Source organism: Leguminivora glycinivorella, chromosome 7 (genome assembly GCF_023078275.1).
Source record: "Leguminivora glycinivorella isolate SPB_JAAS2020 chromosome 7, LegGlyc_1.1, whole genome shotgun sequence".
NCBI classification, from domain to species: Eukaryota; Metazoa; Arthropoda; class Insecta; order Lepidoptera; family Tortricidae; genus Leguminivora; species Leguminivora glycinivorella.
In genome coordinates, this window is record NC_062977.1 from 1,451,406 (window position 1) to 1,478,360 (window position 26,955).

A 26,955-nucleotide genomic window follows, 5' to 3' on the forward strand; every position below is an offset into this window, starting at 1 on the left:
CACATTTAAAGTGCGGGTGTGATGAAAAACTCTTAGCACTAATGAATTCTATGTCTTCTATAAGGCTTATACACTGTATTTGTTCTTGTCTGTGAAATTTTATCTAAAAAAAAAAATAAAGCTTCTCGTTACTAGCACTGTAATCTTCAAATAAAATGTTAACAGTATAGTAAAAGGGCTACAAAATAAAAGCTACATTAGCAGCACATCAGATAAACAAGCTATTTTCTACATCTTGATGAAGCAACAACAGGTACGGTCGGCATCAGATATATCGGAACGGTGAAGGAGTTCAGAAATATGTGGACACGCCTCTGTTGTCAAGGCTCACCTCGGACAATGGCGATCATACCGAATAATTTTAACAGTGTATTCCTCATCATATTAGGAGAGTAAAATGCACAGGTAAAATGTCATACAGAGTGTAACAAAAATGGTGGTGATGCGTTTAAGGGCGTACTCAGTATCGTATTCTTATCAGGAAAAAGTAGAAGAAATTTTTTTTAGCGAAATTTTTGTATGAGCCGGGCCGCGCGAATCGGTCGAATCTCCATACAAAGATAAAAAAATTTTTTGCGAAAAAAAATTTTTATCCTACTTTTTCCTGATGAGCTGAATGAATGTATAAGCTTGTCTGGATTTCGCCTACTTTCAGAGTTATACTCATACTCATACTCATTTATTTATAATATTGTTACATATTACATATCAAAATTTATTTACATGATTATTACGCGGTATATTAAAATTAATATATTAGTAGTAATTGGTAGTAATTATAGTTAAAAATGTCAAAATATGCCCATACATTATTAAATTAAATCAAGGAATATTAATATGAAAATGAAATGAATACAGTAATTTAAATAATGTAAAATTCGTTCATATCGTAAAAAGCGTGGGTGAGAAGTAATTTTTTTTAAAGTACGTATACGGTATAAGTACGTTATAAGTAGACAGGACTTTTTATCGCATACCGTGGTTCTAAAATCCGTGGAGCCGCTATATGAAAAAATTTTGAAGTCAAAGTCCAACAGTATGATGTCATATTAAATATAAATATTTATACATACTGTCACATCGTTACTGAGCTCATTTTAATCGAACGTAGTTAATTTTCATTGTTTAAACTTGCGAAATGTGAAGGCCAGACACACTTTCCCTGATGACACACTTAACCGTATTGACTTTGGTCTTTATTATACTTTGGTCAAGGCGTGCTTAGATATTTGTGAGAGCCTGGCAGCTTAGATATATCTGGCGACTGTACAGTTTAGGGGCTGAGAGCTTTGCGCAGTTAACCACGCCCCCGCAAATGTAACTGTTTTGTGCAAACATTTTGTTAATAGTACGTACGTACGTATCTATCTGACCTTCGGACTTGAACAAAGGACTTGACATGAAACTATAAGTTTCAGAGCCACTTTTGGCAGTTCAGAAAGAATACGAAATTATGATACAGTGACAGGTTACCAGCCCATCACCCACACCACAATGGAACCCATATTCCACAGTCGATTTCTACGACAGCTTATTTTCGAAACCTTCGCTCGCGTTTCGAATTTTCTAAATTCTTAATTTTAAGTAAATGGCTGAATATAACTCTAAAATTGATCCCAACACGGAAGACACGCCTGTCACAAACTGCCCCTAAATAAACCATAACCTACACCCGAGAAGTTAAGTATTATAATAAAATACCAACATTCCGTTAAACGGGAGATATCAGGTCCTTTCAGCACGCGACCTGCGGGAGTACTTGGGGCAGACCGAGAGGTGGGCTCGAAAATAGGGTACAATTTGTATGTAAAAATGATTATTTGAGCGAACTTATAAAACTTGGATAAAATTCACTGATTTCGATCAGAAAACAAAATGTAATGTGTCAATTGAAATAAGACAAAAAGAAGGAATATAAAAAAACAAAGGCATAAACACAAATGCATAAACTATAAAAAGTTAAAATTCTATACAATTTGTGCAGTCTTTACACAACTCCCATATTTTTTTTATATCATAGATGTGAAACGAAGATAGGACATAGCAAAAAAAAAACAAAAACTTACTTTAAGTACCTATGACTACTAGTGTGGAATGGTCGTTTATATCAAGCATAGTGTTGTGTTCCTGCCGGTGAGTAAGGCTGCCAAAGCTCAACGAGGGTGCGGTGTGCTGATGATGGGAGGACTTACGGAACTAACTTGTTCCGTCTATTGTCCTTTGAGTCGTCGGCAACCCGAACCCTCCTTGGAACTTGTACACTCCTTTTTGCTGTGTACTTAACACACAAAACACGGCAAAAGGGAGTGTACAAGTTTCTAATGGGGTGGCAACGCGCATGTGACACTGTTTGAGTTGCAGGCGTCCATAGGTTACGGTGACCGCTTTACATCAGGCGGACCGTATACTTGTTTGCCACCGACGTAGTATTTAAAAAAAAAAAAAAAGCATAAAAAATGGCGTGGTATTTATATTAAAAATAAAACAGTAGCACAGCTAACTTTTGCCCGCGGCTTCGCTCGCGTTGAATTCGAAAAATGTGGAAAGCTTCATACAAAATTTCACCCCCTATTTTAGGGAAGCTATTTTAGCCTATGTCATTTTCCATCCCTTCAACTATCTCCACTTAAAAATCACGTCAATTCGTCGCTCCATTTTGCCGTGAAAGACGGACAAACAAACAGACACACACACACTTTCCCATTTATAATATTAGTATGGATTGTGTTGAATAAAGGGAGCTAACTCTTAGCGTATTTTTATTTTACGAGTTGGTCGGTTTTGCCTCGGCCGTTTCGTCAATTTTAATCATTCTTCGCCTTACAGCTTTATGAGGCTGTCAGGTGACGTTATAGTGGAATAAAAATAAAATAGGTTTATGTAAAAATGTTTTAACTCTGAAGACCCCATACATTCAACTTTTGACGACCGGTCTGGCCTAGCGCGTAGTGACCCTGCCTGCTTAGCCACGGTCCTGGGTTCGAATCACAGATATTTGTTCCTGAGTCATGGATGTTTTCTATGTATATTATTATATATCGTTGTCTGGGCACTCAAGGGCAACACAAGCCTTCTTGAGCTTACCGTGGGACTCAGTCAATTTGTGTAAGAATGTCCTATAATATTTATTTATTTATTATTTATTCAACTTGCCGCCTATTTCACGACAGTGCCGCCCGACACTGACACTTCGCCATTCATTGCTTGTTAACAAGGAAATTTAATATTTATGCTGAGTTGATGTTACTTATCAAACCAGAAATAGGCACATGATTGTCAGTGTCAAGCATCAATGTTTTTTTTTTAATTAGCCTCTTTTGTGTCCCACTGCTGGGCAAAGGCCTCCCCTCGTTTTCTCCACTCGACCCTGTTGTTGGCGTTTTCCCACCATTTTGGGTAGAATGCGTCCAGGTCGTCCCGCCATCTCCTTTTTGGTCTGCCTGAACCTCGGCAGGCCGTCTATGGTGTTTCGCGGGTCCCAGTCTGTAATCATTTTGGCCCACCTTTCCGGGTGCACGCGGCAGACATGTCCAGCCCAGTCCCACTTTAGCTTAGCGGTCTTGACGCCCACATCTACAACGCCAGTTCTGGAGCGTCGTTCCGTGTTTCTGATGCGGTCAGTTCTAATACGAACACCTAATATACTATGCTCCATTGCTCGCTTCGCGGAAGGAGTTTGCGCTTAAGACACAGAGGAAGGTCACACTTCATTAGCGCTTTCATGGACTAGAACCTCTACCAGGCATTCTTGATATGTCTATCGATTTCGACAGACTGCCTGTTTTGGATGTTATCTGGCCCAAGTAAACGTACTCCTTGATGTATTGTATAATGTATATCCTGCCCATCTACCACTAATGATACTATGGTGAAATATATGGCCATGAAGATGATTGCTTGAGACGATGTGACTAGTGTGCGCATGTGCGGTCATCAAATGTGTTTTCTAGGCCACTCTATTAGAACTCTGTCAACGAGTTTTATTTGCCATAGTCACTTTGACGTTTACTGTAAAAAAGGTCTACAAACTGGTTTACTGTACTTGTTCGGTATCGTACGCGATTAAGTCCCAATTTCAAAAATAATTATGTGTAATCAGCGTTTTGTTCGGTATCTATCAAACCTAAATTGTTACATAAATTGTTACAAAAATACTATTTAACCTTTTTACACTTTGTTAAAGTTCCCGCATTTTTATACTAAGAAGAGTTTTTTAATTAATCCTTAAAATTACATTGAAAAGTAGGCATCTCCGTTAATTTTATAATTCAAACATAAAATTCTAGGTACTTCTTAGACGAAATTTTGTTCAAAAAGTTATAGTTTGAGGCATATTGATTTATTACATTTATGATTAATAGTATTTTATGCAACTGGTGGTTAAAAGAGGTCAAAAAAGGTGAGTGGCGTGGGTAACAATTTGAGGCGAAGCCGAAAATTGTTAATAAAGACGCCACGAGCATTTTTTGACTCAGTTAAACACCGTTGCATACAATACTTTTTCTACGACCAAGCACTTATTTTGAAAGAAAATTATAAATCAACAAATACCTACTTTCAGTCATCTTAATAGTTATCTAGTGGACCGCCTACCATTTTGAATATGCAGTTTGAGTGCAAACATGAAAATAAAACTGTCTATGGTATGGTTCTTTGAAGCCTGGCCACTAAGACGAATCGAGCCGAGTTGAATCGAGTTCTCATACATTTGAATGCGATTCGACGCGTCGCCAATGAACGCAGCAGTAAACGAAGGAGTCTCGACTCTGCGAATTGGTTTGTTAAGTTGGTAGCAATGTATTTACTGAACTGTAAAACAGCTATATCGTGCTACTTCTACTAAATGTTTTCAGGGTATAGACTAGATAGACTTGTCCTGACATCTTTTATGTAGGGTTTTTAAGTTCTATGCACGACCTTGTAACTCACGAATAACAGTACGGGAGTAGAAAAAAGTGATAATTTTAAACGTCAATTCTACAGCCAGTTTTTGGCATCAAGTTAAAAGGAGAATGGGCACTTTTGTAAATATGGGCGGTGTCCCATGACTGTATACGGATTAGACATATCTTGTTTGAAAGCTCTTAACTGTAGTATTAATTCGTTGCATGGGATCAACCTCAGACAACTTGCAGGACCGAGATATAAAAAAAAAGTAGATCACTTAAGTCCCCTTTTAGAAAGCAAAACATTAGACGGAACCCTTAAATTAAATAAATAAAAAAAAGAATAGTTTAATGCAATCTTTATTTTAATAAGTAATCAGAATAGTAAAATATAATCATTCGATTCTATTGTGAGCTATTACATGAAACCGTTTTTTTATTTTTTAACAATTGATATTTGGTTTTATGGAAGAAAGTTGAAGTTGCATAATATCAGGTAAATTCACACGGAGCCCCCTGAGTGGCTTTGCGGAGCCCTAGGGATCCGCGGAGCACACTTTGAGTATGGCTGACTTAAGTAGTTAATTTTCCTAATACATTCATGGGACAAAATACCCATTCTCCTTTCTATGAAATTACTTTGCACTCTTGTTGTTAAAATGAAAGTTTATCATTCGTTTTTGAAGTAGGTATCAAGAGAACCTTTACCAGGTTGGTGTGGTGAAAAATATGTCCAAAAAAGGTGTATGTGATTGTGATTGTGACAGTGATAAGTGGATTTGAATGGTCTCTGTTTGTATTCCCAATATTGTGTATAATTTAGAAATCCAATATCCTTGTGCAGGAAGCATTCATTTCAATGTTTTGTACAAACAAAACTAACCTTTTTGATTCCGTTGTTTGATTTGCTGTCGATGTTTGTTTATTCGTAGTTTTACTATTATATTTACGGCACAGAGATACCTACGAAAAAAGTTCAAATTTCAACTCAAATATTCATTTGTATTTTTTCATAGATATATCATCTGCTATACTCTTCCATTCCAGAGAAGTTTAAATACAGTTTAAGTATAGCCTTAATATCTAATAAAATGATTATTATAAATAGTAATTAATAGTATTTTGTCTCTCTCATAATTTAACCGAAAACGACATAGATACCATACACTAAAGAAAAAGCGATCAAGCTCACTGGTGGCGAAGCCAGGAATCGAACCCGGGTCTCCAGCTATCGCGGCTGACGTGCTAAACCGCTACACCACCCCGACCGCCGAGGTACCCGTCGAAATTTCTCTAGTGTATATTGTCTCTGAAGGCTAGGCGCCTTTGACAAACTCTAAGGGCAAGCAATGTGTGCTTGCACCTACTATATGAATCTTTTTCAGTATTATGATATAGCGAGAGAGATGGTTCTGCCATCTATCAACGTTCAACGTAGGGAACAAATCAAAAAAATATTTAATAAAATAATTTGATTTGTTCCCTACGTCGTTAATTGAAAACGTGCTCGTGTTCAACAAAATTTATGGGCATTTTCGTGTTGACTATGTGTGTTTATTAGGTTTTCTTACACGCTTCTCCATGCAAATTCTACGTAACGAAATCTACCCCACGCCGCCTACAAATCCCGCTAAAATAAGCCGCGTGCTCTAGATCCGAGTGTCCGTAAAGGCCGTGACCGTTAAACCTCAGTACGTAGCCAAATGCACAAACGCTCACGATAATATCGTTCTTGTCGCCAGCTATCTCTCTCTTTCCTTTATATTACGTCGGTGGCAAACAAGCATACGGTCTGCCTGCTGGAAAGCGGTCACCGTAGTCGTAGCGGTCTCCCTTTTGCTGTGTTAAGTACACAGCAAAAAGGAGTGTACAAGTTGTAAGGAGGGCTTCGGTTGCCGACGACTCAAAGGGCAATAGACGGAACAAATTAGTTCCGTAGGTCCTTCCGTCACCAGCACACCGCATCTTCGTTGAGCTCTGGCAGCCTTACTCACCGGCAGGAACACAACACTATGAGTCGGGTCTAGTGCTATTTGGCTGCAGTCTTCTGTAAGGTGGAGGTATTTCCCCAGTTGGGCTCTGCTCTAGATTCGAGCGAGAAGATATCCGCTGTGCTGTGCCCTACCACACAAAGCGGAATAGCATTCGCTATGCCATACCTTCTACACTACGCTCTTCCGTATTGGCGCGATAGAGCCAGACTGCGTTTTGATCGGCGTCTAGCGTCACTGTCATTCGGCTAGGCCGTCTAAGCCTTAAGGCTTCGCGAGAGAGTCCAATTATGATTGGGCTTTAAGACCAAGTGTAAGCCACTATGGCCTACTATAAGCCAGCGAACGAGGCAGTCGATGCAAATTTAGAAGGCGAGTTTCAGTGAGAGTTTTAGCGAAATAAAAATGGGAAGCGTTTAAAATAGGTTGGTTTAAAATAGGAAAATCATCGTGATAAGTTTGTAGTAAGGTGTACTCGGGTAATTCCGAACGTCGAAAACTGTCGGAAAATTCCGAAATTCAAATGATAATCACCCGTGATTCCATAGTAATAAGGGTCCCTTTTCGGAATTTGCCGACGGTTTTCGACGTTCGGAATTAACCGAGTACACCTTACTTGGTAGCATTTTTCGGTCGACTAGGACATTTATAAACGAGTTTAAAACCATGACCAAATCGGGAAAATGTTGCAAGAAGGCCAAGTATAAGAAACGTTATGAAAGTCTGTGAAGCGAAAGTGGTTTGTCAGGATCGTAGTAATTGGAAATCCGTGATCTTTGCCTACCCCTCTGGGAAACAGGCGTGATTGTATGTATGTATGAATGTATGTTACAGCATATTTAAAAGCACGCAATGTTTTTATATCCATGATAAAAGACTGCAACAAAACTCAAATGGCAACATCGAGACGAGACAATTATACGCTACTACACAGTAAAATAAACATTCGTCTAAAATACCTAGATAAAGTGTCGTCACTCGGCAATTTGAATATAAAACCGAAATTATTCCAAAGCTCAAAGGTCCCACCAAAAGCGAGTAACAACGGCTCAGCCACGACATTGGTCTAAGCGCGACAGCGGCGAGCGGCGGCCATTTTTTTTTTATACTACGTCGGTGGCAAACAAGTATACGGCCCGCCTGATGTAGAGCGGTCACCGTAACCTATGGACGCCTGCAACTCAAACAGTGTCACATGCGCGTTGCCACCCCATTAGAAACTTGTACATTCCCTTTTGCTGTGTTAAGTACACAGCAAAAAGGAGTGTACAAGCTCTAAGGAGGGTTCGGGTTGCCGACGACTCAAAGGACAATAAACGGAACAAGTTAGTTCCGTAAGTCCTCCCGTCATCAGCACACCGCACCCTCGTTGAGCTCTGGCAGCCTTACTCACCGACAGGAACACAACACTATGAGTACCTAGGGTCTAGTGCTATTTGGCTGCGGTCTTCTGTAAGGCGGAGGTACTAAATACCCCAGTTGGGCTCTGCTCTAGATTCGAGCGAAACGATATCCGCTGTGCTGTGCCCTACCACACAAAGCGGAATATCATTCGCTATGCCCTACCTCCTGTGATATATCATACATTGAAGCGAGACACAGCGATGGGACTTTTCATTCGCACATATGGTTGCCGCTCACCGCTGTCGCGCTTAGACCAATGTCGTGGCTGGGCCGTAAGCCATGAGCTATCGGCGATAGAAACTGTTTTTAACCCCCGACGCAAAAACTGTCCGTCTGTCTGTCTGTCTGTCTGTCTGTTTGTCTGTCTGTGTGTGTGTCTGTCTGTGGCATCGTAGCTCTTGAACGGATGAACCGATTTCGATTTAGTTTTTTTTATTTGAAAGCTGTGTTAGTCGGGAGTGTTCTTAGCCATGTTTCATGAAAATCGGTCCACTAGGTCGCGGTCGGGGATTTTTCAAAATTTTAATTTTGTGGTTAGGTTATTATTGAATTCCGTTACCTTTAAAGGGAAGGTTCTTTAGATCAAATAGAATAAATTTATCTACGAAACTAGATTCTTAACTCTTACGGTTATTGAGTTATTGAAAAAATAAAAATAATTACTGGACACGTGTGTGACAACCTTTACCACTTCCTAATGTTATTTCTTTTGACATGTGCCGTCAATCACTTTAAATATTGGGGACACCTTACACAGATCAACTTAGCCCCAAACTAAGCAAAGCTTGTACTATGAGTGCTAAGCGACGATATACATACTTAAATAGATAAATACATACTTATATATAGAAAACATCCATGTCTCAGGAGCAAATATCTGTGTTCATCACACAAATAAATGCCCTTACCGGGATTTGAACCCGGGACCGCTACGCGCTACGCGCTAGGCCAGATCGGTCGTCGAATTTTTAATTCATTTATTAATGTATGAAAACGATTAATTAAAAGTGATATACAGGGTGGTTCCTGATAACGAACCTAACGACGTGTTGAATTTATTGGAAAACACGGTGTAGAGAGAGAGATGATATCGCGAGTTATAATTCGTCGCCAAGGGATGAAGTATAAATCGCTTGCTCTCTTTTATACTTACTCGGGAGCGACTGTCTTTTGTTCGTTTCTATCGCCGATATTAGCTCATCGCTAATCGCTTTTGTTGGGATTAGTGCCTTAAACTGTTCAAAGTTTATATTCCTTCGAATTCTCTTAGTTTTTGTAAAACTAATAAGTATTTTCTATAAAAGTTTGTGCAAATTCAATCAACGTTTAGCACTTGAGATGATTATGTTGCAGTTTGCGCGCTCTGCACTCAGCGTTCGGACGTGTGTGCTCTGTTAGATAACATAGGTTGTGGAACAATAGTAATAATAATGGTGCAGTGTAAAAAATGCAAGCAATACTTGTCGACGGACAGGGGAGATGTGATAAAGTGTAAGGGTTCATGTGAAGGCGTATATCACAAAAAGTGTATAAATGTGAAACAATTCCAGCAAAGAAATGATGTGTGTGAGAGTTGTTTCCAGATCCAAGAACACACTAAGACACAGTCACCTAAAATAAACATACAAAACGTGAGTGCAGCATCTGCTGAGACGGTTTTGGCCGAAGTAAATAAGAAACTTGAAATACTGTACAAAGTGGAGAAACAAATCGAAGAAATGACGAATACTGTGGATTTTTACGCAGAAAAATACCAGGAACTGATAAGCTTTAAAGAAAGTGCAGAAAAGAAAATAAGTGCTTTGGAAAACAAGAATGTTTACCTCCAGAAAGAAAATGAAGCGCTAGAAGAGAGAGTGGCTCAGCTTGAGCTTAAAGAAGTAGAAAAAAATATAGAGATTATTGGCCTGGAAGAAATCCGACAGGAGAGTACATCAAAAGTAGTAAAAGAAATCGCAGAAAAGCTAAATTTGGATCCTAATAGTATTGAAAGTGCAAAGAGGGTAGGAAGAGAGAAAAAAGATAACGGCAAGCAGAGGCCCGTTGTTGTCACGCTGTGCAACAAGGCCGCAAGGGACGAATGGATCTCAAAGAGAAAGACGCAAATAATCAATACAGATATCTTAAAAAATGGAAATATCAACCGCATATATATAAATGAATGCCTACCTAGACAGATGAGAATATTACTTTGGAATGCCAAGACATTACTGAAAAGCCAATATAAGTATATCTGGGTACAAAACCTTAAAATCTTAGCTAGGAAAACTGACGACTCTAAAATAATAAACATTCGCTCTGAGGCCGACATAGATAAACTTAGCGAATAGCAGCGTCAGGGTATTGCGATAAGCGCGTGAACACAGTGGGCGGTTTTCATCACATTTAAAAAATTCAACGATCCTACATTAAGCATTGTCGATGACGTAGAATATGACAAATTTACTCAAGTGGAAAAATGGTTGGAGTATATAAAAAATACTGAACAAGAAATACAAATTATATATTTAAATATTAGGTCGATAAGGAAGAATTTTAGTGAGGTACTGGTACTATTGAAAAGATGTGAATTCAGAATAGATATTTTGATTCTTAGCGAAATAAACATTAAAAAGTCGGAGGTCACATTATACAATCTAGACGGATACGAAATGATTTATTACACAAGAGAAAAAATAAGAGGAGGGGGACTGATTATGTACACTAAAACCAAACTATGCACGAAAACTATCAAAGTACAAACAAATGCGATGGAGATTTTATATTGTCAATTCGATATAACGAGTCAGACTAAAAACCAACGAAAAAATTGCATGTTATAGCTATATACAGACCACCAAATACCAATAAAGTTGGTTTTATTGAGGAGCTTAGTACTTTGCTTAAGCAAATACCCGATACCCATGAAATTGTTGTTATTGGGGACACAAACATAAATATATTGGAAAATAATAGTATTGTTGAGAGGTACAAAAACACCTTGTGTGGACACGGGCTTCAATGCGCTATCAGTGAGTGTACGAGAGAAGAGGTGGTCGCCGGAGTATTAACTAAGTCCTGCATCGATCATGTGTGGGTGCGCACCCAGGAGCGCGCTACGGCACACATGCTTACCTGTAAGATCTCAGACCATTATATAGTGGGGGCAAATATCATGGACGGTGCGTGTCGGTCAGTGCGCGATGTGACAAATCAAAACAAACTTTGTGTATTAAGTGATAAAGCCGTAAGGTCGGAGTTGTGCAAAGTAAAATGGAGCGAATTATCAGCGACGGACTGCCCCATTATGCTGTATGACCAGATGCATAATGTGTTTGACAAGATATACAATACATGTAAAGTTACCATAACAAGAAAAGGACGTGAAACTCAAGGTTGGGTTACTAATAGGTTAAAAATTATGATAAATCGTAGGGATGAATTGTTTAGAAAATGGAAGGCATCTCCAAAAAATATGTGTTATAGGCTCGAATATACGAAGCATAGAAATAGGACAAATAAGTTAATAAATAAAGCCAGAAATAAATACAGAAAAGAACAAATTTCAGAATGTAAAGGTGATTATAGAAAGATATGGGCAACTTTAAATGGCTGGCTGGGCAATACAAAAGAAAATTTGGACAGTGTAATTATGAAGTATCTAGGAAAAACCGACAATGTAAAAAACATATGTACAAACTTCTCCAACATCTTTACAACGGAAATCAATTCAATTAAACACGACTGCGATCAAAAATTTTTAGATCGTGCCGATTATGTAAAGGAAAGTGTCGTTTCAATAAGATTTCAAAAAGTTTCAGCACAAGAGATAGAAAAAACCATAGAACAATTAAATACACGGAAGGCCCCGGGTATCGACGGTATTCGAGTGCAAGACCTTAAATTCATAAAAAAAGAAATAAGTCCGGTGCTGGCGAAGTTTGTGAATATGTGTGTTGAAAAGGAAATTTACCCAGATACATTAAAAAAGGCTATAATACGACCCATATATAAGCAGGGAAGCCACCTGGAGTACTCTAATTATAGACCCATAGCCATATTATCTGCCATTAACAAGATAGTTGAAAAGGTGATAATTAAGCGCATACACTTATTTTTGGATAGCCATAACATAATATCTCCTGTTCAACATGGCTTTAGGAAAGGAAAAAGTACGTCTACCGCACTAGTACAATTTGCTGATGACATTAATGAAAAACTGGATAGTCGTAAGTATGTGGTTATATTGTTCCTAGATTTCAAAAAAGCTTTTGATACTTTGGATCACGATTTGCTGCTGAATGCCATGCAAGAGTGCGGAATTCGTGGTCCAATGAATCAATGGTTCCGTAGCTATCTTAAAAGCCGAACCTTACGTACCATGGTGAACGGAGAGACAGGGGTCGAGGCAAACATTGTATATGGGGTACCAACTGGCTCTGTGTATGGCCCTGTCGGGTACATCATGCACGTGAACAGCATGAGTAACGTGGTGGAACACTGCTCCACGTATATGTACGCGGACGACACGTGCCTGGTGTGCGCCGACAGGGACATGGCCGTTATTCAACAAAAACTGCAAAGCGACTTCGATAATATCTTAAAGTGGGCCCATGACAATGGCATTATCCTTAACGTGGCTAAAACGAAGTGTATGCTCATACATTCTCCTCAAATGAAGTTACCTGAGCAACGAGTACAAATAATCGGACATACGTATGAATGCCTACACAGGCAACAAGCCCCATGTACATGTATACCCTTGGAATTTGTTAGTAAGTATAAGTACCTAGGGCTCACGATTGACCCTAATTTTAATTGGAAACTCCATGTTGAAGAAGTGTGCAATAAGCTCAGAGTCATATTATGTAAACTCAAAAACATAAATAAAGCACTTAATAGACGCATTTTATACATCCTATACCACGCATTAGCAGATTCAGTATTAAGCTATGGGCTAATTGCATACGGCCGCACTTTCCAGACATATTTAAATAAGATTTATAAATTACAACTTAGGCTTCTAAAAACAATAGTGGATAAGAAAATAAAACAACGCTGTAAAGGAAACTACCACCTCCTATTTAAAACGTGTAAAGTGTTACCAGTATATTCAAAGCTTAAATACCTGCTTGCTATAGAACAATATAAGTGTCCCATATTTAAAATACCTAAAACTTATAATCGTAATTTTAGACTAGCAACTCGCAAATTATACTTGGAACCAAAATCTACTAATTATTATGGTGAAAGGACAAGAAAGTACCTTATACCTAGAATCTATAATAATATAATACCAGAAAACGAGTGCAAAAATTTAAATGTGTTTAAATCTAAAGTTAAAGACTGTTTAATGAATAGCTTCTTAAAAGAATTTTCCTCGTAAACCATGCTCTTGACCCAGTTATTTCTGCTGATTGTTAACTGTTTTTTTTGTGGCACACATGCGACGCAAAAACTAAACGGTCCTTACTTGCAACGCCGTGCATTCTTTGCTTATCGGACAGCTGTTGCTATTCATCGCCGCCGGTGTCGCTAACAGGAAAACCGGCCATAATTACCTACATTTAATAATATTTATTATTTCTTTAGTTTTTGCCTGACGTCTGTGTGTGTAGGAGTTTGTGTACTATCTTTAAAATAGTTTAGTCATTAAGGTCACACACTAACATAGCATAATTAAAACCTAAATGTTACTAACAATAGCTATACCTAAGTTACTTAAAATATGTAAAAAGAGTGTCTCTTTTCGCCAACAAACTGCTGTGCAGTTTGGCGAAGATTTAAATTTAAATTTGTGTTATGTGTTTTCTGTAATAAAATAATAAAAAAAAAAAAAAAAAAAAAAAAAAAAAATGTAAAACACACTTCGGAGTTTACTTTGCGAATTTAAGTGACGCCCTTTAAATTTTATTAAGAGTTCGAAAATTATTATTAAAGTTGATTTCTGTGTGCTGACAGTCTTGTTTTATTTCTACTGTCAGAATTGTCAATATTGTTGCTGACAGATTATAACATTTATAACAACAACAAATTAAGATTAAATTAAATAGGTAAAGTAATTAATACAAAGCCGTGGCGAGTGGCGGAAAACAGGGGAGGCCTTTGTCCAGCAGTGGGACACATAATTATAATAGACTATAAAAAAATTGGGCAAGTCCACTCTCGTAAATTTTTTTTTTTTTGCTAAAAACCCATGGAGTCACCACGAAAACAAATATTTTGTCTTCAGAGTGGAATCGATACACAAACAGTTGTGAACTTCTGGCATATAGATATATTTTTATTCTCTTCCCTTCGTTGTAAGGTTAATTAAATATGTAGCTCTTGAATAAAATTACTCTACTGTTAACTACTCATACAATACATCGCTAAATTATTTGATGCTTCTTGCGAAATGCTCTAAAAAACTACATCTATTATTTGTATTGTCTCCGGTCAACACGATAATTACACAATTATTACAATTAAATATGGAAACTGAAATGAAAATATAACACTAAGTTCTCGTTTTGTACACATTTTTTAAAGAAACACACGGGTCGATCGCGATAAAATAACAACAACAACATACAATCACGCCTGTATCCCATAAAAGGGTAGACAGAACACATGAAACTACTAAAGCTTCAGTGCCACTCTTGGTAAATAAGGGGTTGAAAGAAAACGAAACTGTGACATTGCAGTACAGGTTGCCAAAGCCACAATTTAACCCATGTCCCATAGTCGCCTTCTACGACACCCACGGGAAGAAAGGGGGTGGTGAAATTCTTAACCCGTCACCACACAGGCTAACATTTTTACCTTTTATCCAACGTTTCGGTCAGGTTGCACTAGCCGTGGTCGCGGAAGACTGACGTCCCAGCGCAATTTCAATGGAGATGTAAACAACACCAAACTATACAATATTCGTTTTCATAATCTTTATAAATGTTCGGAGTAGACCAATAAAAGCTCGGCCACACATGCGCGTTTTGATAGCGTATGCGGAGCGGTAGCGGAGCGTCCGCGGAGCGCAACGATAGCGGTGCGCCGGACGAACGCTACGGACGGCGCACCGCTATCATTGCGCTCCGCTATCAAAACGCTTTATGTGTGGCGGAGTTTTAAACGACGACCACGGCTAGTGCAACCTGGCCGAAACGTTGGATAAAGGTAAAAATGTTATTTTATCGCGTTCGACCCGTGTGCGTCTGAAATAAAAATACTTACTCGTACATCACACATCCATACTTACATTTGTTCGATGTCAATGTGTTTTATCACATGCCAGTACGCCCTCACGTAAACCTGTCTCATGAGCCTCAGGATTTGATGTCGACACTTATAGGCTTACTAAACAAAACAGTTTGCCGGAAAAAGGTATTGAGATATCTCGGGCTGTAGGAGGTAAACTTATGTAGAACGAAGAATTGTTGACAAATATTTATGTGAGAATCCGTAATGTTTGCCTGAAAAGAAATATGTGACTACTTACGTTATGTTTCGGAATTTCATTATAACTATTTTCTTCATTCATACTAATCTGAGCTTGACAATATAGTCCAGTTTTGTCGAGCTCCCAATAAGAATAATTAAGAATAAAACTATGGAAACGGATTAAATCGCGTATAATGAATTTAAAATACATCCCGACGTTTCGAACTCTTTACATGCCAGGCAGGCGCTGTTGGCGAACGAGCTCAAGATACCGCGTGTCAAGCAGAAGGCCCGTTTGAAGATCCCTACAGTCGAGCGCCGGCCTGCAATTCTCCCTTTTGTTAGAGGGGTCACAGATAGGATCAGCCACATCTTGAAACGGGCTTCTATTAAAACTTATTTCAAGCCTATGAAGAAGATGTCCCAATTCCTGAGGCCTGTGAAATGTCAAACTCCTCTACAAAGCGCGGGAGTGTACAGGCTAGACTGTGAGTGCGGCCTGTCATCACGAAACGCGACGCGAACGCTGTAAAGAGTTCGAAACGTCGGGATGTATTTTAAATTCACTATACGCGATTTAATCCGTTTCCATAGTTTTATTTCATGAGTAACTATCGCGGTAACCGAAGACAATATTAATTAAGAATAATTTATTGAAAGAATATAAGAATAATTTATTGAAAAAAAACCTTATTGCTAATATTACATTTATGCGTTTACTTATCTTACTTGCAGTGATACGTGCGCCCGAACTAGGAAAAAAAAACCCTGTATCTCGGGCAAAGAGGTAATGTCCTAGTTTAAAACACAAATTAAAATCATATTATATTTTAACTCAGTGTGTATAAGTATGTAAAATATATGTCTGTTTCGAAAAACTCAACCCACTTCAGACGAGCTTAATCTTAAAGTCGCTCTAAAAACCATGATTGACAAATATTACCTACATAAATCATAACTATGGCAACGCGCCCAACCTTCTGCAGTCCTAATTATAAAAGTTAAATGATAGTCTGCTTTGTAAACTCGATTTTCTTCAGAGTCTCATATCTTAAAGTCGCTCTAAAAACCATAACCGACAAATATTACATAAATCATAACCATGGTAACGCGCCCAACCTTCTGCAGTCCTAATTATAAAAGTAAAATGATAGTCTGCTTTAGTAAACTGGATTCTCTTCAGAGTCAAATCTTAAAGTCGCTCTATAAACCATCATTGACAAATATTACATAAAACCGTAACCACGGCAACGCGCCCATCCCTCGCTGACGTCACGCCGACGTCACGACGAAACTGGGCCGCGGCGGGTGTGTGCGTGGCGTGACGTCATCGCCTGTGCACCGTCACCTGGTATTGGTGTTGCATGCCCGTTGATTGCACAAGCTCTTGAGTCTGACTTTTCATAGGGAATGGGACTACTAATCAAATCAGCTTCTTTTTTAGAACTGTCATAATGATTTGTTACTTCAAATCAACGATTTGACCGCCAGTTTCAAGTGTTTTTTTTTAAATAAATGCATTATATTATTACACACCTATTGTCCCGGATTTGTAAGTTCACATTTTTGACACATTTGTTTTGAAGTATGTTGCGATGTGGCTAAGACGTATTGTTTGCCAAATCTAGCGATTAAAATCGAATTGGTTGAATCGATTAGGCCCTATGTATAAGGAGGCGCTTAAACAAATATACGATTTCTATCAACTTACTGAAATGTCATTTTAATCGAAATGACAGACTGCCACAGCACTCGTTTAAAAATAAAAATGAATGATAAATGACATACTTACTTAATAAGTAAATCCTGCGTGATAACTTAATATCGTAAAATACTCACTAACGAAGATCTGCAAAAATGTAACATGTGCTAGATTATGTTTAAAGTAAGCGAAATATTGTTTTTAAGTACTTGATTTTTAGGGTTCCGTACCAAAAAGGTACAACAGGAACCCTTATGGTGCGACTCTGTCCGTCTGTCTGTCCGTCTGTCACATTCCTAAATATCTCGAGAACTACTAATGATATCAACTTGAAATTTGGAATAGTTGTGAAAATTGTGAACCTCTACAAATAGAAGGTATAATTTTTTTAAATTTATTAATTTTAATTGTAGAAAATGGCCAAAATGAAAGGGGGGCAAACTGTAAATTTCAAGTTACTAGGTCAAGTGGGATATCGTTAGAAAGAGCTCAAATTGAACGTAAATAAACTATTTTTTATAATTTTTTTGTTGTGGAAAAAAAAATAATTTTGAAGGAAAATGTAAAAAAAAATACCGTTCCCCCCCTTATCTCCGAAGTTTACCAACGAAAAATTATGAAAATTTTATGAAACATTGATTTTATGCTAAATATTACAGGAAAAATATAATCGTGTTTGTAACTTGAAAACTTTTTTTTAATTCACAAAAAACTTTTCAGATTTTTACTTTAATTTACCCACCTTTGCGGATGTATATTGTACTTCAAATTAATACGAGATGTTACGTAAAATCATCTTCTTTCTAATAAAGTAAAAATTGTTTAAATCGGTTAACATTATAAAGAATAATCCCTGAAAAACCAACGTACTATGGTCGCGCTAATTAGTTAGCGAATTCACCGAGAGATGGCGCTATACACAATAATGCTCATTAGTACCTATACTTTTGTCTTCTAGTCAAGTCGTTAGAGTTATGTGAAAACATGAGATTATTTTAACTGGGGAGTTTGAAAGTTTGTACGGAACCCTCGGTGGGCGAGTCCGACTCGCACTTGACCGGTTTTTTATATATATTATTACAGGATTTTATTTATAATTTCATTAGGTTGCGCGTGTTTACGTATTGTGGACACTGTCATGTGTCAAAAAGAGGTTCTTACAAATCTGGGACAATATGTTTCTTGCCAAACTGTATTGCAGTCTATTGGTGAGATACCGCTTATTTTTAACTTTTACGTATATATATTTGTTAGGCACTTAATACTTAAGTACGTAATTTTAGCGTTATTCAAAATGTATCTTAATGGCAAGGATGATAAATAAAAACTAGAGTAGTTCCATGTGCTCTGTCTATCCCTTTATGGGATACAGGCATCATTGTATGTATGTATGTACCCATAATTAAGTCAGGGTCGACTGTACGATATGGGTTCAATCGTAGTGTGTGCAATGGGCTGGCAATCTGTGGCTGCTATATAACAATTTAGTTGTCATTCAAGCCCTTAAATGTTGCACTGAAGCTTCAGTAGTTTCATGTGCTCTGCTTACCCCATTTAGAAATAAAGGAGAACGAGAGTTTGTTTATGTTCTATGCTATTGAGGCCAATTAAGCCAAAATAGGTACATGAGATCTACTAATAAAAAGCATTATAAACATAAGAGTTTTGAATGATTTACGGTTATTTTCATTAAGTGAACGCAGCCGACGCGCGCGAAGGAGGGTAGATCGCGCGCTGTCTACGCAGCTTTAACATCCACCCGCCTTCATCAGTTTTCCGTGATCATGATGCATGCAACTGCGTCGAAATATCGGGAGCTCGACAAAAATCAAAAAGGTAATCACGGTCTATATCCCGGTCAATATAAGTCATTATAAACAATAAACATACTCTTATTTGTTTTAGAGATAACTAGTTCTTACGAGGATTTATTTAAAGCCGTTACACACAGCTGTCGTCGTCTAGACACAGCCATAAGACTTGCTTTTAATAAACTATCCGGAGAATATGATGCGACTTTGGTACTTTATAGCTTTTTATATTACGTCTGTTTTATTTAGCTATTTGTAGGGAGTTAACTTGCTCTTTAAAAGATAATCCTTAATTTTACCTACACTAATATTAATAGTATTAGATATTTAGATATTAAGTATTATCAAAGACATATACCTCTATAACTCCGTATAGACAGATAAAGTCTAAGAAAAAAACGAACCGCAGTACCATACAGAAAAAGGTACGGTAACCTAGATGGCATTACACCTTTGGGGTACGCTCAGCTAGATGGCGCTAATATTAACATTTGACATTTTTAAACATATCAAGCTAAGAATGTGGGCCAAATTGTCAAAACTAAGATTCAAAAGTTTCAAGCCTGTATCAAGAAATGGCAGTCTATTCACTATGATTACACATTTTACTTCGACAGTAACTCTTTATAATACTCGATCCTCTTTGGTAGAGTCTGGCTATTACTAATTTTTATGTCGTTATTCATTATTATTTATAGATTTCGCTGTTAACTTTCACCTAAATTTGTTAAAGTGACAGTCACACTGACAGATGACAATCTAAATATATAAAAGAAGAAGCTGACTGACTGACTGACTGACTGACTGACTGACTGACTGACATATCAACGCACAGCCGAAACCGCTGGTCCTAGAGATTTCAAATTTGGCACGTAGGTTCCTTATATAGTGTAGAGGAGCACTAAGAAAGGATTTTCCAAAATTCACCTCCTAAGGGGGTCAAATGGGGGTTCAAAGTTTGTATGGGGAAACAAGATTAGTTTGACTATTTTATTCGAAACTTCACAGGAAGATTCCTTAAGACATATGACTGAATACGTGTTTCAGGTTTTTTGAAAATTTAACCCCTAAAAGGGTGAAAAGGGGGTGATAAAGTCAAAAAATCAATATGGGTATCGTTTTTATGGTTTATCGGGTCGCTGATCACGATAAATACAACGTTTTTAAAATCTAATGAGGCGGAAGTGAAATACCTTCTCCCCTGTTGTGGTGCAATGGGGTTTCAATATCAAAAAAATATATAAAAGAAGATATTGACTGACTGACTAACATATCAACGCACAGCCGAAGCCGCTGGTCCTAGAGATATCAAATTTGGCACGTAGGTTCCTTATATTGTGTAGAGGAGCACTAAGAAAGGATTTTCCAAAATTCACCTCCTAAGGGGGTCAAATGGGGGTTCAAAGTTTGTATGGGGAAACAAGATTAGTTTGACTATTTTATTCGAAACTTCACAGGAAGATTCCTTAAGACATATGACTGAATACGTGTTTCAGGTTTTTTGAAAATTTAACCCCTAAAAGGGTGAAAAGGGGGTGATAAAGTCAAAAAACTAATATGGGTATCGTTTTTACGGTTTATTGGGTCGCTGATCACGATAAATACAACGTTTTTAAAATCTAACGAGGCGGAAGTGAAATACCTTCTCCCCTGTTGTAGTTCAATGGGGGTTTAAATATCAAAAAATATATAAAAGAAGAAACTGACTGACTGACTAACTGACATAATATATCAACACAGCCGAAACCGCTGGTCCTAGAGATTTCAAATTTGGCACATAGGTTCCTTATATGGCGTAGAGGAGCACTAAGAAAGGATTATTCAAAATTCTCCTCTTAAAAGGGTGAAATGGGGGTTCAAAGTTTGTATGGGGAAACAAGATTAGTTTGACTATTTTATTCGAAACTTCATAGGAGGATTCCTAAAGACATGACTAAATACATGTTTCAGGTTTTTTGAAAATTTGACCCCTAAAGGGATGCAAAGGGGGTAAAGTCAAAAACACAATATGGGTATCGTTTTTATGGTTTATTTCGTTTCGCTGAACACGATAAATACAACGATTTTAAAATCTAATGAGGTGGAAAAGAAATTTTCTCCCCTGTTGTTGTGCAATGGGGTTAAAATATCCAAAATAGCCATAAGTATAGGTTTAGTTTTTATATTTACTTCTGGTTCAAGAGATTTCAAATTGACACGGATGTTCCTTAGAGGACCACTAAGAAAGGATTTTTCAAAGTTCACCTCCTAGCATGATAATTTGACAGGGACAGGTACAGGGACAGGAACGGGATAGGGTTAGGGTTAGGGATAGGGATAGGGATAGGGATAGGGATAGGGATAGGGAAAGTATAGGGATAGGGATAGGGATAGGGATAGGGATAGGGATAGGGATAGGGATAGGGATAGGGATAGGGATAGGGATAGGGATAGGGATAGGGATAGGGATAGGGATAGGGATAGGGATAGGGATAGGGATAGGGATAGGGATAGGGATAGGGATAGGGATAGGGATAGGGATAGGGATAGGGATAGGGATAGGGATAGGGATAGGGATAGGGATAGGGATAGGGATAGGGATAGGGATAGGGATAGGGATAGGGATAGGGATAGGGATAGGGATAGGGATAGGGATAGGGATAGGGATAGGGATAGGGGGATAGGGATAGGGATAGGATAGGGATAGGGATAGGGATAGGGATAGGGATAGGGATAGGGATAGGGATAGGGATAGGGATAGGGATAGGGGATAGGGATAGGATAGGGATAGGGATAGGGATAGGGATAGGGATAGGGATAGGGGGATAGGGATAGGGATAGGGATAGGGATAGGGATAGGGATAGGGATAGGGATAGGGATAGGGATAGGGATAGGGATAGGGATAGGGATAGGGATAGGGATAGGGGGATAGGGATAGGGATAGGGATAGGGATAGGGATAGGGATAGGGATAGGGATAGGGGGGATAGGGATAGGGATAGGGAGGGATGGGACAGGGGGGACGGGGGGGACAAGGATAGAGATAGGGACGGGGATAAGAATAGGGATTGGGGTCGGACTAATCGGTCGGCAATCGATATCTAGGCAGTGTAAAATGCAGGTGGCTCAGTGCGAAGGGATTAGTAAGTAGGCATCGGCGAGTATCCTGCATCCGTAATAACTATTACATTCAATGTGCTGTAAGAAGATCGTTGTTTGCTTGCCTTTTATATGTTTACGTTTGCAATAAGTATAAGCAAAATGGAAAAAATTGTAAGCGATAATGCAAGGAAGTACTTTTTACCCTACCGACAATAGCGTCGAGATACTGGCTATGTGGGTTGTATGAAGTTTCCCCAGTATAAATATTTATATAGGTAAAATACAAACATATTCGTACCTACTACCTACGCTGTGGTCGCTGTGTAACAATTCTACAATCATTGCAAGAATTTCTTTTAAAACAATAGTAATATGTGTAAGTACTACAGTCAGCCAAAAAAGTGGTTTACCACTTTTCGATCAATAGAGTCGAAAAGTGGTAAACCACTTTCTTGGCTGACCGTACAGCAAATAGATCAGTTACAATGGCCCCCCAGTCGAGAATTGCCCCGCTTTACCTTAATCGAAGTAATCGCGGACAGATGTAGGTACCTACAAAGAAACCTACGGATCCAAATGAAAATCTTATTTTTTGTAAACGTTTCAATAAGAATACTTTTATTACGCGGGCGAAGCCGCGGGTAAAAGCTAGATTAATTAACCCCCGACGCAAAAACGACGGGGTGTTATAAGTTTAAGGTGTATGTCTGTCTGTGTACTGAGGTACGTTTTTTTCGGTTCCCCTTGTTTTGGCATAATTTTACAATCACGAATTCTTTTTGGCATAATCTATATTGGCATAATTCACCTTTCGCATAATCTGTTATGGCATAGTATAGTTACGCATAATAAGTTTAGGCATATTTTTGTTTGTCCGAATATATTTCGTGCATAAAGGTTATTCGCCGAATGGTTTTTATGCATAAATTATTTCTGCATAACATGGCTTAGTCTAAATTTACCACGCAGAACTTTTATCATAGGTACTTTATTAATGTGGCAGTTCTAACCTTTGTCAAGAATTTGTCTTTGAAATTCTTGTCAAGATGTTGTATTTCTTGAGGTCGCAGTACTCGCAGTTCTAACCTAACCAAACCGACTCTCTTGACATCATTTAGTATGGGCCGATATTCTGATTTTAATAAATATGCCAAATGCAATTATGTGAATTAATTTTATTCATTAAAACAATCGGCGTAAACTGAATTATGCGAACTTATTTTCGGACAAAGTAATATTCGTATTATTTTAGATTATGACAAATACGTTTTGTGCCAGATTAACATTCGGCGAAAATCGATTATGCGAAGTCTGTTATGCGAAAATTGTTTCGGACAATTAAAGTTATGCCAAATAGAGGGAACCCGTTTTTTTCTTAGACTTTATCTGTCTAGATGGAGTAATAAATGTCTTTGACTAAGCTGAACTAAACTTCGTGTGCTACACCCCTTTTGAAAAAACTCCCATTAAATATAACCAGCAGGTCCTAAGACGTAATTAGCCAAATGGCCCGCATGATGCATAGACTAATTTATTGGTAAATAAATTATGGCCGCTGAACCCGCGGCAAATTTAGGGGCTCATAAAACACGGTGCCACTGGAAATGCGTCTTCATTTGAGGCTGGAGTAATGACCGGTGAGGTAAAGAGGTATTGATTGTGGGCAGGAAAAAACCTTCAAGTTTTTTTTGTATACTTTTATGCGGTTACAGTATCTGCTAAGTGGATTTAACAATTTGAATTCTCGCTTTTTACCCCCGACGCAAAAACGAAGGCGTGTTATAAGTTTGACGTGTATGTCTGTCTGTTTGTCTATCTGTGTGTGTGTCTGTCTGTGGCATCGTTGCTTCCGAACAGATGAACCGATTTATATTTAGTTTTTTTTTGTCTGAAAGCTGAGTTAGTCGGGAGTGTTATTAGTCATGTTTCATGATAAACGGTCTACTATGTTTTTTTTTTAATTTTAATTTTGTGGTTAGTTTATGGACTTAGATAATGGCTAGTTTAACATTAGGGTGGAGCGAAAAAACACTTTTCTGGAATTAGCAAACCTAATAGTTATCAATCAATGCCACTTAGTCTATGAAGCCTTTGTGCAAATTTTCAGCTTTTTAAATCAACGTCTTCTGCCTCCGCATTAGGGTTGAAATTTTTAAAATCTCATACAAACCTGAAAATTCAACTTTTAGATAAAAAATGTTTTTCGGCAGTATTATGTTCAGTATACATTATTGATACATATTATTACAAGAAACTACCAAAAATTGCGAAAATAGCGTTAAAAATCGCCAATTTTCAGTATTTTAGCGGCTATTTTGGCGAATGTACTGAAACTAGACAAACTTTGGCGATTCTTGACGCTATTTTCGCAACTTTTTGTAGTTTCTCATAATTATATGTATCAATAACATATACTAAACATAATACTGCCGAATTTTTTTTTTATCTGAAAGTTGAATTGTATGAGATTGGTTTGTATGAGATTTTAAAAATTTCAACCCTAATGCGGAGGCAGAAGATGTTGATTTAAAAAGCTGAAAATTTGCAAAAAGGCTTCATAGAGTAAGGGGCATTGATTGATAACTATTAGGTTTGCTAATTCCAGAAAAGTGTTTTTTCGCTCCACCCTATTTAACATACCATGTTCATGTTCATACATCATGAGGGCTGTTTAACTAACTGCGCCATCTTTGTCGGACAGCCCTACGATTAACACTGAAGACGAATAGTATACTATGTTGACATGGCCATTTATAAACTTAATTAAGGTCAAGATTTTTTTTTTTATTGTAAACTGGCCAGTGAATCCAGTGATTGACCTTAATCGCACCTGATGGAAAGTGACGACAAGGCCGAGGTTGTAGCTCACTGGTTCAGTAATACTAGCCTCTTCACTCTTGACTTGAATACACCCAGATTGTATTCGCCCGAGAATATAGATGAGGACTTAAGAGGAGATGAGGAATTAAGGTACAGCGGGACAAATCTTCACTGTAACTAGTCCATTTTTTCCATGTTTTACAATGTTAGCATTATTAAATAGAGTGTCCACCGGTTATATTCTGGTAGGCGTGGTCAGTGGATACATGTAGAGCTCAATATCATAGTGTAATAATGGAAAAAATGGATCAGTTACAATGCCCCCAAGTCGAGGTTTGCCTCGCTGTACCTTAGGTCAAAGATTACAAATTATGACGTTTATGACTTTTTTCTGTCGACAATTTAACTTTGCTTACTTATTTACTAACTGCGCCCCTAAACAGTTACCAACTAGAAATGATAAAGCCATACTTTAATAATATAAAAGCTCTCCAAACGGCCTCTACGTTTTGATCTATATCTCCACGCACGCCTGATAAACGACCGGGCTCAAAAAACCCTAGAATTTTAATTTATACCAGAAGTAATACCTACAAAGGCTGATAATCTCAAAACAAAAAATGTAACTTTGAAATGGCCCCATGAATAAAACTGAGGCGGAGCCGAGGCCTACAAACATGAGTTCAGAAGCTTTCTTATTTACCAGCCAAGTTCTGTATACTATTTTTCTATTCGATGGATCCGGGAAGTGGTAATTCCATTTAGCGCAAGGGCCTGAAATTGGAAAGGGAAGACAAAAAACACAAAATAATATTACTTACTTTAATATAATATTTCATTGCAATGACATTAAATTTGGCGCACGACAAATGTTAATGACATTGCGAGCGTGCCCGTAGCATTGGTAGCGGGCTCCGCGCGCTCGTAGCGCTACGAATGCCGCAGGCCGTAGCCGATTCACACACGCCAGGAATGCGCCGTTCAGTTTTTATGCGTTGCCTGTTTTTTTTTTCGAGATCTTTTGCCTTTTGTGAAGATTTTTCGAGTTATCCCTCAGTCACTGCAGGTGGAAATGAATAAATCTGAATAGATTTAAACTGTAACTAAAGCGTCTTTTGTAATACCTATATCTATCTATAATATCTATATATTAGTATGACTGAAAAGTTAACAAAAACGTATTCGTTAATAGCAGATTTCTAGTTTTAGTCCGTCTTAGAAAACTAGACTAACATTAAAACACTTCGGGTAAGTAGCTGTAAAATTGAACGCACTCTTTTCACGCACTAGTTCGTGAAATTCAACTTCTCGCACGCTAAACAGGCAAAAAAAGGGCAGTTTTGAGCAACTATATTAGAAACTATTATTCTTTGGTACATTTCATTACAATAACCTTAAATTTGGCGCACGACAAATGTAAATGACATTGCGAGCGTGCTCGTAGCATTGGTAGCGGGCTCCGCGCGCTCGTAGCGCTACGAATGCCGCAGCCCGTAGCCGATTCGCACACGCCAGGAATGCGCCGTTCTGTTTTTGCGCGTTGCCTGTTTTCTTTTTTTGAGATTTTTTGCCTTGTGATTGCTCGGTGTGAAGATTTTTCGAGTTATCCCTCAGTCACTGCAGGTGGAAATGAATAAATCTAAATAGATTTAAACTGTAACTAAAGCGTCTTTTAATTGTAATACCTATATCTATTTATAATGAAGAGTTAACAAAAACGTATTCGTTAATAGCAGATTTCTAGTTTTAGTCCGTCTTAGAAAACTAGACTAACATTAAAACACTTCGGTAAGTAGCTGTAAAATTGAACGCACTCTTTTCGCGCACTAGTTCGTGAAATTCAACTTCTCGCACGCTAAACA